The 19064-nt window shown below is 35.8% G+C and overlaps 1 protein-coding gene and 1 long non-coding RNA gene across 3 annotated transcripts in view; both read right to left on the bottom strand.

Annotated features, from left to right (window-relative positions):
• LOC145675521 (tetraspanin-6-like) overlaps window positions 1-19064 on the bottom strand; it is a 213706-nt gene that overhangs the window by 136830 nt on the left and 57812 nt on the right. The window lies entirely within an intron of this gene.
• On the bottom strand, window positions 7006-17570 carry LOC145675607 (uncharacterized). The gene is made up of 3 exons (XR_014129163.1): window positions 17420-17570; window positions 9388-9490; window positions 7006-7480 (listed from the first exon to the last, which is right to left on the bottom strand). It is a non-coding gene; the product is annotated as an uncharacterized LOC145675607 (long non-coding RNA).

The following is a 19064-nucleotide window of genomic DNA, read 5'->3' as shown; positions in this document are numbered from 1 at the left end:
CATTGTCACAAGTGTTTTCTCTTCTACGAGAGTGAATGTATGCGGTTAATCACACGAATGACATTGCTTATGATCTAATTAATTGCATACCCTTTTCCAATGATTGTTTTACATTGTATCATTTTGTCTACTATAAATATTTTTTTGTGGATATATCTTCAGATTTAAATTAGAGAATAGTGTATTTTCTTCATTATAAATTAATTCTGTTCACTTGAGGAAAGTAATGTGTCATTTAATCAATAAAAACCGGTATTAAACGTACATTTGAGTCAAACATCAATAAAACTGAAAATTTATCTTATGTTGTACGGAAATTATCGAGCCTGGCAACATTAATTTTGTTACTTCTTAGCTCACACTCGTCCACTTCACTTTTTTTTTTTATTATTATTTCTTTTTGGTCTAGACAATGATAGATGTGGCTGAAGAACGACCGATAAAATTGTAGGTAATTAGTACGTGCATATTCGTACATATTGCAAATAAGAATCTTCTGTTGGTGTTACAAGGTGACTGTTCGTTCGCTGGTGTGAATCAAGGATGTTATAAAATAGAGAATCTGCCCATATGTGTCTTCATCCTAACCTCAATGAAGCCAATAAACAACCGAGCATCGGCACAACTGATCCTGATTGGCTACTCTCGTTTCTGCCATGAATGTTGGCTCAAAACATTGCGATGTAAATCGAGGTTCGATGTAAATCTAACCTCACCATGACATTACGTAACGATCGGGTAGTGCAACTTCAATGTAAATTTAACCAGACCCGAGTTTCAAGGTAATTTTCTCCTTTAAAATGATAGACTAATCCTTTTTCTGGGTCCTGCAAATTCTACTTTCCAAAATGATTTTAACTGTAAGTACATTGGATTTTGAGGTAAATTTTGACAATAATAATAATAATAATAATAATAATAATAATAATAATAATAATAATAATAATAATAATAATAATAATAATAATAATAAAATGAAGGCTTTAAGACATGTGGCAAATACATGAAGTTGTTATTATCATTTTTTTAAAGTAATACAAAACAGGCATAAAAACGTAAAATTAGCAGCTAAAGAACACATGAAATGCTTTCACTACTGCTTCTGAAACGAATTGAATAACAAAACGTACGGAGCTCCTTCGTGGCTAAGCGGTTAGCATACGCACCTTTGGCGCGGGAGACCCGGGTTCGATTCCCGGCGGGAGCTCAAGTGGTTCGGAGTCCACGTTAATCAGTAGGTCCACGTCTCATATAGCCTCGCTGCTGAACGGGACGTTAAACTCAAAATCAACAACAAAACGTACGGCTGGCCCGAGCGCTGGGGGGAAACCTACATACAAATATACATGAACAACGTCTGATTGGCGTTCGTATTCCAAGTTGTTTGGTCGAAGACAAAACAAAAGGAGAAAAAGTAAGTTATATAATTACCATACGCGACTTTGGCGGGAAGATCGAGAATTGATTCCCAGGATGGACGTTCATATGATTCAGATTCCACGTTAATCTTTACTAACAATGATGTTACATGTCACTCCAGTCATTTCTTGGGTCACCCCGGTCTGGATTTCGCTTCTAGGACCCCTACTGACTTAGACCAACACGGTTTCCCAAAATCATGCCAATTGTACAGCATTATTGTAAAATTTCATATTGGGCCAATGATGTTTGTTACTTGATCTCGACAAGGGCGCCGATTTCTCTGTGACTTTGGGAGGGGGAGTTCATATGCAGAAGACATATGTGAGGATTTTAAGACAAATTGAATTCAAATTATGCCAAATATTGTATATTCAGAAATAAAATGCGGGGATCCACGTGAGCTTTTAGGGGGAGGCTGGGCCCCTCCCCAGGATCCGCGCCCTCGGATCTCGAACATCCACGTATGCAATGCCCAACACATTATTTCTTCTATATGAGAAGGATAAAATATGATAGGCTATGTAGATTCGTACGGGGAAACACGTTACAGTCTTAAGAATTACCTTTAAAATACTTTCAGGTAACTGGTGTAAACAAAACAAACAAACAAACAAACAAACAAATAAACAAACATATATATGTGCTGCTAAATAAGTTCTTAATTAAACTAGCTATTATCAACTTTTTCCTAGCATATCGATCTTAGTGAGACCAACTACCGAAGCGAAAAATCGGGAAAAATGGCCAAAAGTGATATATCACTGTCCAAGCCACATCGGGTGAGACCAGATCATGGATCTGTCTGGATCATCGGGTCAGACCTAGGTCAGAGGGTCTGACTACTTTCGGATCACGGATCAGTAAGTTTGTAGATTATTTCATTATATTGATGCCTGCGTCTCATATTGCTTCAGTGTTACGTAAAAATAGGAACGCCAATTTCAGATAACCAATCAATAAAAAGTGAGAGACAAGAAGAAAAGGAGATCTACAAATTGAAGAGGTGAAGAAAAGTGAAAAGAGAAAAAAAATAATGAAGAAAAGAAAAAGTAATTAATAAAAAAAATCAACTACTAAAGCCACGTGTGCACCTCGTGAAGGAGTTTCATTTATATGGCATCAGTGGCGTATTTAGGGGGGTGGCTTCCGGGCTTAAGCTCCCCCCGAAATCTTACTTAGTATAGTAAAGTAAGTGAAATATCTTGCAGAATTTTCATATTTCCAGGCAAAGCCCCCCCCAAAAGTTAGCAAAGCCCCTCCCGAAACAAAATCGTAAATACGCCACTGTATGGCATGATAATTTCCCAGTTAACGCCGAAACCGGAAATAATGGTAGATTTTTACCACTTCCGGTTTTAGTAGAGATATTAGATTGGAGATGGAACGAGTACTTTTGAAAAGCTGTATTGACTGCGGAACATCACTTCTCGCCATCTATTTCCGTTTTCACTCTACAGCTATCAACGTTAAAACAATTGGTTGATTTTAACTACTTCCGGTTTTAATAGAGAGTTAAGAGAGAAGGTGCTCACAACGCTTAGCGTATTCCAAAAAAAAAACGCTTCTCGCTATCTCTGATCGTTTTTGGTCTATGTGGATCCATCTTGAAACCGGAAGCTGTAGTGGCTTTCTATCACTTCCGGTTTTAGTAGAGAGTTAAAGATGGAGATGAAATGTATTTTTGGGACACTTAATCGGTTGCAAGAAACCACTTCTCGCTATCTGCTACAGCTTTTCCTCTACGATCAACGCTGAAACCGGAAGTGGTTTATTTCTACCACTTCTGGTTTGAATATCACATCGGACGGTACAGACCATGTTCGAAGACGTCAGTGAGGAAGTTCCGTAGGGAGAACATGTTATTTCCGAGGAAGAATTAGATGTACGCGCTTTCAAAACGATTTGGTACATTTTGTTGCGGGATAAGAACCAAGGATGTTAGATAACTTGGAAAAATCGGTGAAGAATGTAGGATGGAGAATAAAAGGACAAAAGAACGCATGATTGGATTGAAAGCATCTGTTTGATTGGATTATAAAAGTGGGAAGAGTGAAAATAGAGCTTGTGAACAGTATTGGAAAACTAAGATTTTAAAAAAAATGAAATGAAATCTTTGAGTTTTACGTTTCACGGTTATGCCGGTTAGGCTAAAGGAGACGATGATGATGAGAAATGAGTGAAATGGTAGAACGAAGAAAGTGGGAGGAAACGGGAGAACCCCGAGAAAACCCACGCACACGGTGTTTGTCCACCACAAAGTTCACTTGGCGCGGGTTGGGATCGAACCCGGGACCCCAAGCACCAGAGGTGAACGCTCTACCACTGAGCCACCGCGCCTCCAAATCTAAGATAAAGATAAAATGTATAAACATAAAAAGGGTAAATAAATCTTTAGTAAAATGAAAAACGTACTTTATGACTTCTTTGAATAAAGATTCAAGAAAAAGACTCATCAAAATGTTTCAGGTACTCCATGAGGAAGAAATATGAGCACTATCAGAAATTAAAAAAAGGGGGGAACTTTCGAAATTGGGGTTGGGGGGGTCCGTGGTCGTTGAGTCGTAAAGCGTTTATTTGTGCTGCGAGGAATCCCTAGATAATCCCACGGCATGTAAATTTGAGAGTAACGCAAAATATTTTGGATTGTCCTGATTTAGTTTCTTTATTGAATTTTCATGTCCCCACATTAAAAGTACGTAGAAACACTGGTCTTTATTCTGCAAAAAATCAAGAACTAATATAATGATGAAATCACCAATCTGGAGGACAACAGCTTTGTATAATATAATGTGTACAAATAACAATGAATTTGATATACAGGGTGAGCATAGAAACAGTACCTTATTCTAAAGTGCCATATAATTAACATTTAATTGAATATTTACATGAAATTTTGTACAGAGCTCAGTAAACTCAAAGTATTTTCCCATCTATCTTTTCAGAATCCTAGTTCTGACCTGGCAGCTAGAGGGCAGTAACATCGAAAATGGCGTTCACCCCACAGCAACGAAGCTGGTGCGTATTACAATTTGCAAAAGAACAAGCAGTTTTGTGAGAGTGCAGCGTGATTTCAAACGACAATTTAATGCTGATCCACCCACCCACAAATCCATTGTGAAGTGGCATAGAACGTTTATTGAGACGGGGTGCATTTGTGATCAAAGAAAAGGACATTTAGGGCGACGTCCAGTCTCCGAGGAAACTGTAGAGCGCGTAAGAGCAGCCTTCGTACACAGCCCACAGAAGTCTACACGTAAAGCTAGCAGAGAGTTGCAGATGCAACAAACAACAGTAAGCAAGATCTTACGCAAGCGTTTGCGATGTTACCCGTACCGACTGCAGTTGGTTCAGAAGTTATACCCAATGATCAATTCAGAAGTTATACCCATATGAGTCAATGATCAAGTTCTTTGCAAAAGGCCTCCAAGATGACCTGACCTCACTGTTTGTGACTTTTTTCTGTGGGGATTTGTGAAGGACAAAGTGTATGCACCTCCACTACCCGCAACTCTGAACGATCTCCAAGAACGCATCAGTGATGCTGTCAACTCCATCACACCGGATATGCTTCACAACGTGTGGTTGGAGCTAGATTACCGCCTCGATATTTCCCGCGTTACAGGTGGCGCGCACATCGAGTGTTTGCGATTTCAATTATTGCTACAAAAACTTTCTAAGTTTATGTATCACTGTTCAAAATTTCAGCCAAATATTAGTTCGCATATTAAATTTACACTAATTTGAATCCTGGGACTGTTTCTGTGCTCACCCTGTATGTGATATGTCGCCTAAGAAATTTAGAAATGCCATTATCATGAGTTATCAAAAGTTATGAACTCAAGTTATGTTATGAAGAGTTATGAACATGTGATTGCGTAATTTACAACACTGAAATTGGGCTATAGCCTGTTGTGTTGACAATAAATAAATAAATAAATACATACATACATAAACATTATGGCTGTGGGTTTTCTCGAGGGCTTTCCCATTTCTTCCTGCAATCTCACTTCTCTAATTCTTTAAAAAGCATTCATTTTTATTAATTACTCGTTTCTTTTAGCCCAAAGAGCATAAAAAGAAATTAAGAAGTTAATTTCATTTTCATTTTTCTAACAAAGGTGTGTGAAAACCAGAGCCGTAACTTGTGGGGGGGTCAGGGGGCAACTGCCCCTTCCCCAGGGAAGCTCCCCGTCATTCGAGGGGACCCACTTTAAGACAAAAAGTAAATAAAACAAAAATGAGTTGTAGGTCCATTTCAGTCAAAAAAAATGTCTACTATTAAGGGCCCTAGAAATAATATTTATTCTTATGGCTTTGAGATTTGTCAATCTTGTCCCCTTCATTAATCTGTCATATATGAAACGGTCAGAGGGTTGTAACTAATGGCCCCGCAGATCTTGCCGTGCGAGAGGGCCCACAGGCGCTGGGGACCCACTAAGAGTAAGAGAAAGATGGAAAGGAGGAGCCTATTTTTGAATTTTGTGGAACGGTCAAAAACAACTTTTCTAGGGGCACAAATATTAACGCTTGCCCCTCCCGCAAGAAGAAATTTAAATTACGACGCTGGTGAAAACCTAGTGAATTTTGTCTGAAAGAAGAAAAAAGTACGGCATATGCATTTCTGTTAAGTAATCCCCACCGTAGTTCGCCTCAGTAATTACTGCGCTATTTCTAAATAAAAAATAAAAAGCATATTTCGTGCATTTGTCTGTGCACCAGTGTACATAATTTGACACTAGTTCATCTCTTAGTGGGAGAAAAAAAATATCACAATTTTGAGGAGTGTGAAATTCTAAATGCGAAACAGAAAATTGATATATCAACTCAACCTAGAAATGAATATCTCTAAAATTGTGTTGTATGTTATTCAACAGAAACTATGGCATTGTGCAATGTAACATACGTATGTATTTTTCAACAATGAATTATTTCAGAAACTAGAAATGAACTTGAAACTTTTCGTTTTTACACAATGCTAGAAATAAAAGCTTTGCGTATTCATTAGAAAGAACAAAATTAACATGTTTTTTCAACTATATCACTAACCTTTGGACTTCCAAGCTATTGTTACTTACCTGAATACGTAATATTATTTTACAACTTATAAGAATTGTTCTTACCGTGAAGAAATAGGATACTTATATAAATAAAACTTATATAAGTACACTTGATATTTTTACATACTAAGCATTATGGAGTAATTATGCTAGTCAGCCTTTTTATATATATAAAAAAATCTGCGAGCGCTCATACACAGCAGCAGAATTTACGTTTCATTATTTTTGCACTATTTTTATCTATACTTGTTTTCTAAGAACAACTACCAACTTACCTTAGTATTCTTGCAACATGACTTAACTTTCAATAATAATAATAATTATAGTAAACTTTGCACACTACAGTACAGCCACACGTGTTCTAGAGACTGCAATTTCGAACTTCATACATAAGAGTGAATTGATTTTTCCCAAATATTTGTTCTTTTATGTTTAAAAATGCAAACTGGGTTTCATTTTTTAATGATACATGCAAGGGGTACAAAGGATTTGTAAAAAATAAAAATAAACCAAGCTTCTAGGAAATACATTTATTGCACTTAAAAAAGTTTGTACAACAGGTAATGAATGCTAAAAACTAGAAAAGGGGAAGATAACAGCAAACACTTTTTTTCTTTTGCAGTACAAACTGTGAACGGCTGGGCAAGGGATTGTTAACAGATGCTTTCAAAAGGTGAGGGAGGAAGGTTCAGGAAGAGAAAAGCTGAATAATTACAAAGAGCGTTAAAAATGCAAGAAACTTCTAACAGAAAGCACGGTAAAATCTCAGATAACATAATGTCCATTCTGACAGTGCCACACGTCGCACAAAACAGCACTTCTTTTTATAGAGTACACTAAATAAAGGTCCCATCATAGGCTTTTCAAATGAGTTGATTTTATTGGAAAGGCATCCAACTTCATCTGTGGTGCGCCTGTATTTTTAAAACTAGTTTTCCTCCATTTTAATAATTAATTCATCTCCTCTAGTAGTTTCTACGTTTTTGGATCTTCTCACAATGCTAAAAATTTTTAATTGAAATGTCAATAATTTGGAAGAAATAAGTGAATGAAACTTTATCTACTAATTTATTAGTATAAATATATGTATATAGATATATTAGTAAATATTATATACAAGAAAAAAACAATAATCTTTTTTCTCTTAAAAATTGTGCATTAATATTTAAAAAAAAAACGTTATATTATTTTTGTAAAGACAAAATCCGTGCTTAAAATTAGTGCCTCAAGCAATCATTTCCATGTGCATCAATTCAAAAAATTCGTTGCTAGCTTTATTATTTATTTTTAAAAAAATCATCTTCACCAAAATAATTAAATGTTAATGAATCCGATTCTCAGCACCACGTTCATTTATTCAGGAAATATAACTAACTTTTTTCCCCTAAATGAAATTTGTTTAAAAATAAAATAAATCAGGAAAAATACGATCTTTTTAAAAAAGGAAAAAGAAAAAAGCACGTTTTGGCAACTGTGCAAGAAGAAGATACCCACCTTGATCATTGAAAGAAAATATCATGATACAATTTTGTTTAAATCACTTTGTAACAAGTGTGCAGTTACTTTATAAAAGTGCTTCTCATGCAAATATCATAAAAAGAAAAATGTAGATCAAAATACTCGGGTTCAAAGAATCTAACAAGAAAATGAATAATCTGTTTTAAAAATAATCTGTGGCGCTGATATTATCCTTCGTCTTTTCTGCTATAAAAATGTATGACAAATATTTTCTTATCTAACAAGCTGCGTATCATTGAAAGAAGAAAAACTGAAAATAGCTTCATTTTTTTAATGCATGAATTCTATCTAATTCCAAAACAAATTTAGCCAAAATGAAATCATGATAATGACAAGCAAATGTAGGACTGAATAAATTCATTGTTTTTCAATACCTATAAAATTGAGCATATTTATGTCTATGTAAATATTTTATTTTTTGTTAAATTACTAATTTAAAATATATTATTATTTCAAGTATATTTTCTGCAAGTTTGTGAAAGCATGCAATTTGACAAAGAGCTGAATTTCATCAGTGGTCAAGTTTGTAAATTTTAGGTTATTATTTGAAAATTTATAATGCGAGACCATAATACTTCCAGACGTAATATTATTACCAACTTGTTAAACTGTAATTAGAATTACAGTATATAATTTATCAAACAATTAATTATGTATGTGTTAATTATGCAACTCTTTTAACAGCCTCTCTTATAAATAGGCCTATTGGGTTTTAAATGATTAGAGTCGCAGCCTTATCGTCAAGTCGACTATATCACTAAGATTGTTATAATGTTAAAATTGTTTGAAGTAAAATATTTTTATTAGGTTCACCACAAATAGTTTAGTAGTTACACCTCAAGGCCCGGATATGAATTCGAATATCCTCTTTTAAGTAGAAAATTTTTAACTGATAAGTTGTTTTAAATAAATATTTTTACTGGTAAGGGCTATATGTAGTATAAAAATCATTTCCCAACACAAAGTGTCTAAAGTAAAAGTTGTTTTAGACTATAAACATTGAATTAAAAGTGAGTTTGAAACTCTTTCACTGTACCGGCCGCCATCTTCTTGTATATTGTTTCAGAGGAACTACTACGAAACTACAAAAATTAAGGAACTATCATGATGCGACTTGCCACTTTCAGTAACTCAGCTCTTTGATGCAGGTCGATAATACAAAGGCTTAATACGTCAGCAAATAATGAAAGTGCAAATGCTCACTATGGCAAGTGACTGGTGCTGACTTCAACATACCTTCATGCACGATGGACACATGTGGAAGACACAGAGATATACGCACACATACACATATAGAAAGAACATATATGTATATGTAATCACTAATAACAGATTTCCTGAGGGGTGAAACAATAATCAAACATCGAAAAATTAAAATTTATATCTTTACCTGTTAAGAATTAAGCATATCCTGTTAGCGGTATTATTACGAATAAATATATTATTATAACATGTAGTCAAGTTGATTCATATGTTTATTATTTATAAAATATCTGAAATAAAGGAATAATAAATTATTTATTCATATTCAATATACACACATTGTTGTACGCTGAAAGTAAAGAACACAAAATATATAACCTCAGAAGATAGTGTACGTACAATATAATTCTGTATTTCATTTTTATCAAATGCAACATTTTGTAATAAGCCAAATTAGGTAAAGTACTTAAGTTCAGTATACACAATCAATGTTTTCGTAAACTTATAACGAGGAATTACATCCAATTCTACTAGTTATTTCTGAGTGGAACATTGATCCAATTTTGAGAAGTGACTATAAACTTCATGAAATACGAGAGCAAAGGGTATTGAACATATTGTGTAAGTTTGAATTCTATTTCAAATTGTAGAACCGCGTCTCACATAGTTTAAGTGCTGAAAACGGGTACAAATCTTCAACATACAAATTAGAACTTGTGTTCACTAGTCCATTTAACATTCACAGTTCATATAGCACAATTTGTGTGTTGGAATCACAAGAGATATAAAAATGATGTTTTGCGACGGAAGTCAATATAAATACTGTATAAATACATTGCTTTGAAATCTTTCGAAAAATAATGTGTGTATCTCATAAACCTGCACCAACAAATGTTTCCAGAAATGACTATAAAATTATATTTTATCCAAAGCAAACACCCGCATGTAAACTACAATAAGATTTACAATATAATGTTTCAGTTCGTGGTGCACAAACCAGGAGCAGACAAAATAACCTACCGGCAACTTTCTCAGGCTCCCCCTCTTTTCCATACCCTGCTCGCAGTCCTCTATACTCTCATTCTTACAACAGGTTATATCCCTAACCAGTGGAAGCTCGCAAAAATCCTCGTCTTCCTAAAACCACGCAAAGACCCAGCATTAATCACGTCCTACAGACCTATCAGCCTAACATCTGTCTTCAGAAAACACTGGAACGGATCCTTGTGAAACGGCTCCATCCTTTCCTTGCCGCACGAAATATTCTTCCTTCTACACAGGCAGGCTTTCGCCCTTTCTTTGCCACTGGCGACCAACTCCTGAAACTCTCTTCACTCGTACTGAACCACTTTAATAAACACTTACCATCTGTGCTCATTTCCTTCGATATCGAACGTGCCTTCGATACTGTCTGGCACGAGGGGCTGCTATACAAGCTAAAGCGCCTACTCCCACTTCATTATGTACGAGTGATCGCCAATTTTCTCTACCAGCGGCGTGCATTTATCCAACTGCACCAAGGACATTCGCATGAATTTCTTTTAAGAGCAGGAGTCCCTCAAGGATCCGTAATCTCTCCACTTCTTTACATCCTATATGTAGCTGACATGCCTACTCCCTCACCGCCAATTCATGCTTTGCAGTTCGCAGATGATACCGCTTATCTCGCTCTCGGATCCTCTGTCGAGCGCATTAATCTACACTTACAGGCAGCCATAGATAACCTAATCTCCTGGTGCTTACGCTGGAAATTAAAATTAAACCCAACCAAAACCCAAATGACACTTTTTGCTCGCAACAAACACAAGTACTGTCCCACACGCACTCCGGAGCGGCTACGTATTATGGTACTGGACTCAGAGATCTCGCTCAGCAATAGTGTTAAATATCTTGGGGTTCATTTCGATAAACACCTTACCTGGCGCACCCACCTGACTGTTCTCGCGAAAGACGTCCGCCGTCGACTCAACCTCTTGAGAACCTTAAAAGGCACAACCTGGGGCTTACATGCTAACATCTTACTGTACACCTAGAAAGTTTTCGTTCGATCAGCCATGACGTACGGTCATCTAGCTTGGCTTTCGGCGACCCCTCACTTTTATAATCGCCTACAACTCCTCGAGCGGCAGGCATTACGCATTGCGTACTCTTTAACTAATCGAACCCCCAATGCTGAGCTCTATCATCGCACTACAATACCTCATATCTTGGACCACCTCTATCGCTTACGCACGAGATACATTACTCACCATATAGCAACATCACATGAAACGCTCACGGCCCTCCTAAGTGAGACCCCTGCTCTCCCCCGTACTGGATATCCTCCAATCGACCATCTACTGGCAATTTACGAGCGCGAAACCAATTCTGATGACTACAACCCTGGGCGTCAAATATACCAACACCATCCTCATATCTATAGATAATACCTTTATCGCAATACATGCTTTCACAAGACATCACTGAAGAACCTCTCTACCTCACCTCACACTAACCCATCCCTTGACAAGTGGCATTTCCGATACTTGGACACATCATCACTATAACTGAGAAGCTTTTGCTTGCATCTCCTCTATACTAGCACCCTGTATCCAACCACAATAATTCTCTCCAAATACTAAAAACACCACTCTGGCCATAGAGACGGCATCACCGTCTGAGGCCCGCCCATCGTTTGATGGGAATGAAAGACAGAGGAAAAAAAAAAGGTGCACAAACAGGTCTATCATAATCACAATAATATCTATATAAATACAAGTTTTCTTACTTATTGTTTTTGGTCGAACGATCTTTTATTATTGCGTCTTTCCTTTTATGTTTATTAAAATATAATTCCAATTTTGAGTTCTATAGATTTGAATGCTCTCAATAAGTTTCAATCATTACTTTTATAGCGTCTTCTGGACACACTACAGCTGAATATTAAAAACAGAACAACAGATCTGCAATTTCATCTGTTAAGGAACGTGGGAACTTCCACAGTAACAATAATTTATTTTATTTGAAGAAAAATTGAATGCATAAAATGACGGACTTTATTTTAGAAAAGTTGGATCAAAAGTTCCATATTATATAAAAAAGGACATAATTCTCGGATTCAAATTAACTTCATTTTAGTAATTTAAAATAGAAATAGCATAAAATCTCCGAGCAAATGACAATGTTTTTATTAAAATATTGATATGTAACAGATTCGTCAAATAACGAAATCTTTAGCACGATCAGGTTTATCCATGTGTATCTGATGAAGCCAAAGATTTAGTAAGTTGCCGAAACTGTTTACATCGATATCTTAATAAGAACGTTACTTTGCTTAGAGCCTGTGGTTTTTCTATTTTTTAAATGACATGTAGCTCGCTACTATACTTGATCAAACTAGAGTTGGATAAAGAAAATTGATAGCATATTAGACGGAAGAATGGAATCTATAGTGTCATTTAGGTACGCAGTTTCCAACGGTAGTTTGGTGCAAATTAAGAATGTCCCGGCTAGAAAGAGAAGTTTAACGTCTAATTTGTAATATCTCAGAAGACAGATAAATACTTAAGTTTATTTATACGTATGATTTTTCTGAAATCCAAATAAAAATGTAAAATTAACTAGTGCGTAATCCGCCATAATGCAGCTACCTCACACAGCTTGCAAATTCATGTAAGCTTATCAGCAGAGAAGTACAAGGTAGCTGAATCGGCAATTACTGAGACATCTACCGTAAACCGATACATAATTATATTCAGAAGGTTCTTAAAATTAAAGGTATTAAAATTGTATTCACTCTCTCAAAAAATGTCTTTCTTTCATCCAGTTTTCTGGAAGTGTACAGTTTTCATGTTAGTGACCATTTCTGCAACAACTGCCAGCGAAAAGCGCTTATATTCCAGGCTTAAAATAAGAATAACAAATAAAAAATATCTAAGACGCACTATGAATTAAGAAAAATTGAAAGGCTATCCATCGAACAGTTCTTAGTTAGGAAGCTGGACTTTAAGGAAGCAATAGACAATTTTGCCAAAGTCAAACAAAGAGAGAAATTTTAAAATATGAAAAATATTATAAAATATGACACGTATAAAATTATTAATCTAGAAATAATTTGTATATACAGTATACTATATATACAGTATTTGTATATACAGTAATTTGTTGCATGTTTCTAGTACGCGGCGTACAAAAATGTATTATAAAATTTGTAAGGATGTCAATTGTCAGTTACAGATACCAGAAGAGAGTGACCACCATAAACGTTTGGCAGGGTTATACTAGCTTCTAGTTACGCTCCTGTTACCAGGGATACTATAAATGATAGTGGAAGTGAAGTACTCACTCCTATATCTTAGGTCCCTTAACCCTCTAACCAAGCGATTCCCAACAGGTGTGTCGCACAGCCCTATGAAATATGTCACGAAATTTTAGAATTTAAAAATAAATTTTATGCTGTACGAGGCCAATAAGTCTAGTCTGTATATGATACCTTTTATTTGTACCAAGAATCCTTAAATAATAAGTTAACATCCATTTACATAATAAGTTACCGAAGTGTCTCACGATTTCATGGAAGATGTCCCCTTAAAAATAATGCAAATTACTATTCTAAACCTTTGCCAGCCACCAACCAGTTTGTATTGTTCGATTTGAGTTCAACAAAATAGTGCGGCATAATAGTTATTTGTGTGTGTGTGGTGCAAGCATTCCTAGCAAAAGTGTTGTCTCTTTTATTTTATTTTTAAAAAATCATGCATTAGACATTATTTTTGGGAAAAAAGAAGAAAAAAAGCAGAATGATAGTAAAAACAAAGCTGTTTAACATGAATAACATACTATTATGTGCTCACCTATTCTCAATTTATACGATACAAAGAGCTAAAAGTGTAAAAACACTATTAAAATTCAAGGATTGGATTAGTTAGGAGCTGATTTTTTCAACAAAAATAAAAGCACTACATTTGTAGTCACAACAATTGTAGACGGGATATTCTCAATCTGCACTGCAATTTCAACAAAGATGTCTTCCTATGATTTTATTACCTTTCTGTATGTCTTTTACAAATCCAGACTTGCTTTCGCTATAGACGCAGCATGTCATCCAAATTCACTTGAGAAGGTGAATTGAAATATGAATCTTCGTTCATAGATCTAAAAGTTAATTTTATCTACGATTTCTAATTATTATGCTGCTTAATGCATTGCAAATTAATCGAAAGAATTCCAATTATGGTACATAAATGTTCTAGTATTGGCATAATATTGATTTCTAATTTCATTTAAAGGTAAACTTGTGTATTTTTGAATTGGAAGACGATGGAAATTTGATTCAGAAAGGTACACAGAAGAGTAGGAAACAATTAGTAAACATCAATAGTGATTCTTCCTTGTATTAGATTTAATAATATGTGACTAACCGGGAATAGTGAACAGTAAACTTAAATTTTCCTCTCGCAATAAGGAGTCTGTTATATTGGTCTTTCCATGGTTTCTCTTTAACGAGAAAAATGAATGGAATATAATTTTTACTTTCACTAGCGGCTTCTAAGGAAAATCACGCCGGCAAAAAAAAAAAAAAAAACGAATCGTTAGAACATTAGATAGGTTTTCTTCCATTAGTTTGACGTGGCTTCATTTATGAGCCGTCACTAGCCAAATTCCTTCCGAACAATCTCCTCCACCTCCCATTATCAACATTTTCTGTGTAAAATCGTTTCATTAATGGATTTGCAGTCAATAGTGGGATAAATACTTCATATAACTTTTGTCAACGTACAAAAATTCTATTTAAGGTAAATGTAAACACACTTTAGTGGGTAACAACCTCCACAATAATTCAGTAAATTTTAGAAGATGGCTGACTATATAAAAGCAACTAGGGGCCTACAATGTACTTTTTTAATATTTTGTTTATTAATTGTTAACAGAATTTATAGGGAGAGAGCCGCAATTGTATATCTTATTGTAGTCGGTAAGACATTTTACCTGCCATTGGGTGGCCCGTGTTCGATACCCGGCGCGGGGAAAGATCTTTCTCTTTGTAGTCTCGTTTTAAACACCTCTGAAGTTCGCCCTTTAAAATAGCTACCTGACACGATGTATTGATTTAATTATAGCGATACGTAACACAAGAGATATGATTAGTGTTTCAAAGTTAAAGATTGTAGTGTTACCTACTGATTTTGACAAACTGTTGGACACCATAGTTCCAAAAGAACTAGGAAAATGTTCAAAGTCAATGAGCCAGTAGTATTTAATACTAGATGAATCGAATAGTAGCTATGTGAGTCGACTTTGAAAGAAATAAATCGGAATGGGTCAAGATAAGTGTCGATTATCACTCGACATATGCAGGGACATACGCAGGGGGTGGGTCCTGGGGGTCCGGACACCTCAAATCCAGACTTCTTTTTGTATATTTAGTCTAATTTTAGGGACAATTTTACAATTTTTAATATAATTTAGCCTGAAATTGTGTTTCGACCCCTCCCCGAAAAGCTTCGGACCCGTCCCGAAAGAAATTCCTGCATACGACCCTGGACATATGATTACTAAGAGGTATAACGTCCACGACTAAGAATAATTCAGAATATCAGGAACAATTAACTAATAAACATAGGTTTTTCTAAGTAGAATATGCCGTCAAGTTATATTGATGTGATGTTATTTAATATTTACCAGAGTATCGATGTAATCTGACTGGAAAATGTTGTTACTATTCCCATAGGCGCCGACTTGAACAAAATATTTTTTTTGGGGGGGGGAACAATGAATAAATATATTATCATACTCAGCCGCTTCTGCTTGATGAATCCTCCCCCGTTCCACATATCTTGGTCTGCTGCATTCGCTCTCCTGCGAAATTCACGACCTAAGTCAAATTTGCTTAAAGGCATTACAACAAATTCAAGTTCAAAATTTGGGAACTTCACTGCAAGTTTGTTCACTACATTGACCTTTACTTATCATATCAGTGCTGCCAGAGTATCGGTTGAAGCTTAGTGCTCTATTAAACATACTTTTGAAAATGACGTTTTCTTTCGAATACGAAGGCTGTTTCTAATATTGAATTAAAGAGACGACGAAGTTTACGACAAAAATTCTTGCTCCTCTTTGTTAATTTTTCCTCAACTGGATTATATTGGGGGGTGAGGACCCCGCCTTTAAATATTGGGGAAGCAAAAGTGTCCTACCCTGCAAAGTTTATGACTACCCCTAAATGAAGTTATCACAACCTGTATGCTATTGAGGTACGGTGGTGTTTCCAACATTTTCTAGCCTTACATTGAAATATCGCAAATGTACATTGTTGAATAAGCAGCTCATGGTATTTAGTGCTGCTTATGGAAGAAGTGATGTACTAGGTTCAACTGTCTAGCTGCGTCAATTCGTTTGCCGCTGCGCGTTGAGCTGACTTACAGCATGATAATGGTCCAGTCCACGCGGCTGTTGTTTCCGAAAGCTGCAGAGAAATCTTTAAGGCTTTTGAGGAAGTACAGCACGCATAATACAACCCACAATTGGCACTACAGCCTTGACAACTACAGTCGTATGGGCGGAAGTATTGTCATCCGGTACGTGAGTTCATCAAAACTACAGTCGTATGGGCTGAAGTATTGTCATGCAGAATGTGAACTCATCGAAACTACAGCCGTATGGGCTAAAGCATGGTCATGCGGTATGTGAGCTCATCGAAACTACAGTAATATGGGCCGAAGTATTGTCATGTGGTATGTGAGCTCATCGAAACTACAGTCGTATGGGCTGAAGTATTGTCATGTGGTATGTGAACTCATCGAAACTACAGTCGTATGGGCTGAAGTATTGTCATGTTGTATGTGAGCTCATCGAAACTACAGTCGTATGGGCTGAAGTATTGTCATGTGGTATGTGAACTCATCGAAACTACGGTTGTATGGGCTGAATTATTGTGATTGCAGTATGTGAGCTCATCGAACAGCGATTAATTCCAATTAATGTCTCTAACGAACTGACGAACCAAGACAGTCGAGGCTGATACATTATTTTTTCCACAGATGGCACTATATGCCATGAACGGCTTGTTACCAACAGCTCAATATTTTACTGTCAGGCGAAAACTTCTTAAAATATCCTCGAAATTTTGAATTTCTTACGATTCCACTATACATTTACGTATCAATTAAAATGTCGCAATGTAAATAAAATTACTAATAATAATAAGAAGGAAAAGAATAAGAAGAAAAAGTTGTACTTACCACAAATTGTTCTTCTTTTGCTCTTGACTATAATCTTCCACTGAAGGATATGGATGCACATTTCAGGACGCCAACAGCATCGAACAGCGTATAAAAGCGCATTGAAAAATACGTCTTGAAAAATCACTTGTGATCACGTCTCACAGTTTGATTTGCGTACGTATTTTCCAAGAACGACAGTGTTCGGAAACCTCGAGATTAGTTCAACATATCTTGTTGCGTACCATCAAATGATATTTTGATTTTCTCTTGAGACAGGGGGTTATCATTCTTTCATACTTGACAGTTTCTTTTTCTTTTTTTTTTAATGAAAGTATTTTAAAAAAAGTGTTTGGAGTCTGGTGAATGCCTTCAAGAGCTTTTACAGAAAACTACAAGTTAAGAGGCTTCGTCCCGGCGAAATTAAAATACCGCTAATTTTACAGTAATTATGTGATAACTTCAAATAGATAAAAGATAATTGAAATGTGGAACAAGAGCGCCCTAGACAATATTACATTGCGTGAGGTACCGTTATCACAAGTCACCTAGTGGCTTTCCTTTTTCAGCCGTTTAGAAACGCGAAAATAAGTGCCGATTTTCAAAATGGCTCGAAATCGAAAGCAGATAAGTGATTCGTGATAACGTTATCTCATGTAAAATGATATTGTCTAGGGCGCTCTTGTTCCACATTTCGATTATCATTTATCTATTTGAAGATATCACATAATTACTGTAAAATTAGCGGTATTTTAATTTCGCCGGGACGAAGCCTCTTAACTTTTAACTTCTTTTTCCATGTTATGAACCACGAATGATGCAGAGGGTAGTTATCCCTCCTTATAAATTAGTTCTCGCTGTGTTGGTGCCTAGAAGATAAATTCAGAAACATATTGATAACCAAGGCATAAGTAACATTTTAATAACTTAGGCAAACTTTTGCGTTGTCCTTATCCCTCTCCGAAAGTTCAAATGATTCATAAATTTTATGAACAAAATGATTAAATAAATAAACAAATAAATGACAGATAAAAGACCCTTCTGTATATAAAGATATAATATACTAGTAAATATGCTTACCTTCAACCTGTGTACTGACGAAGTTAATTCTCGAAATATAAGCAGAGTATGTTGATCCAGCTTCAGGCCGGTAGTAAGCCTAAAAATGTAGGGGGGGGCTGAAGTTAAGGGGATCCAATCCAACCATATTATAGTGCATTTGCAAGCCTACCGTGAAAGTTCTAGGGGGTTCGCCCCCCCCTCTTAGACCCCCCTGGATATGGGCCTGTCCACCTTCATAAGACAACTGGGAATAAACCGCATTTACTCGAATGTAATGCTCACTTACTTCAATTCAGAATTCAAATACAAATTAAGGGCGCGTTAAAATCGAATGCAAAAATAAAAAACAAAAATCTAAAACCCTGGTGTTGCCTCGCAATACTTATCCATTGTTAGACAATAGATTTGGCTGAACGTAACGTACAACTAAGTGTTTCTCTGTTGTACCTTAATAAAAAATTCCATTCCTTATCACTGCATAAGATAAACTTGTTGAATAAAATACATGTTCCACACGTGCTTTCCAAAAATAATATATAAGATAAATTTATTATACAAAGTGATTGCTCCATATGTGTATTAAAACCCATTGCATAAGATAAAC

Source organism: Thermobia domestica, chromosome 18 (assembly GCF_964235325.1).
Source record: "Thermobia domestica chromosome 18, izTheDome1.hap1.1, whole genome shotgun sequence".
NCBI classification, from domain to species: Eukaryota; Metazoa; Arthropoda; class Insecta; order Zygentoma; family Lepismatidae; genus Thermobia; species Thermobia domestica.
Note: the sequence above shows the minus strand (reverse complement) of the source record. Positions and strands in the feature narration are given on the sequence as shown.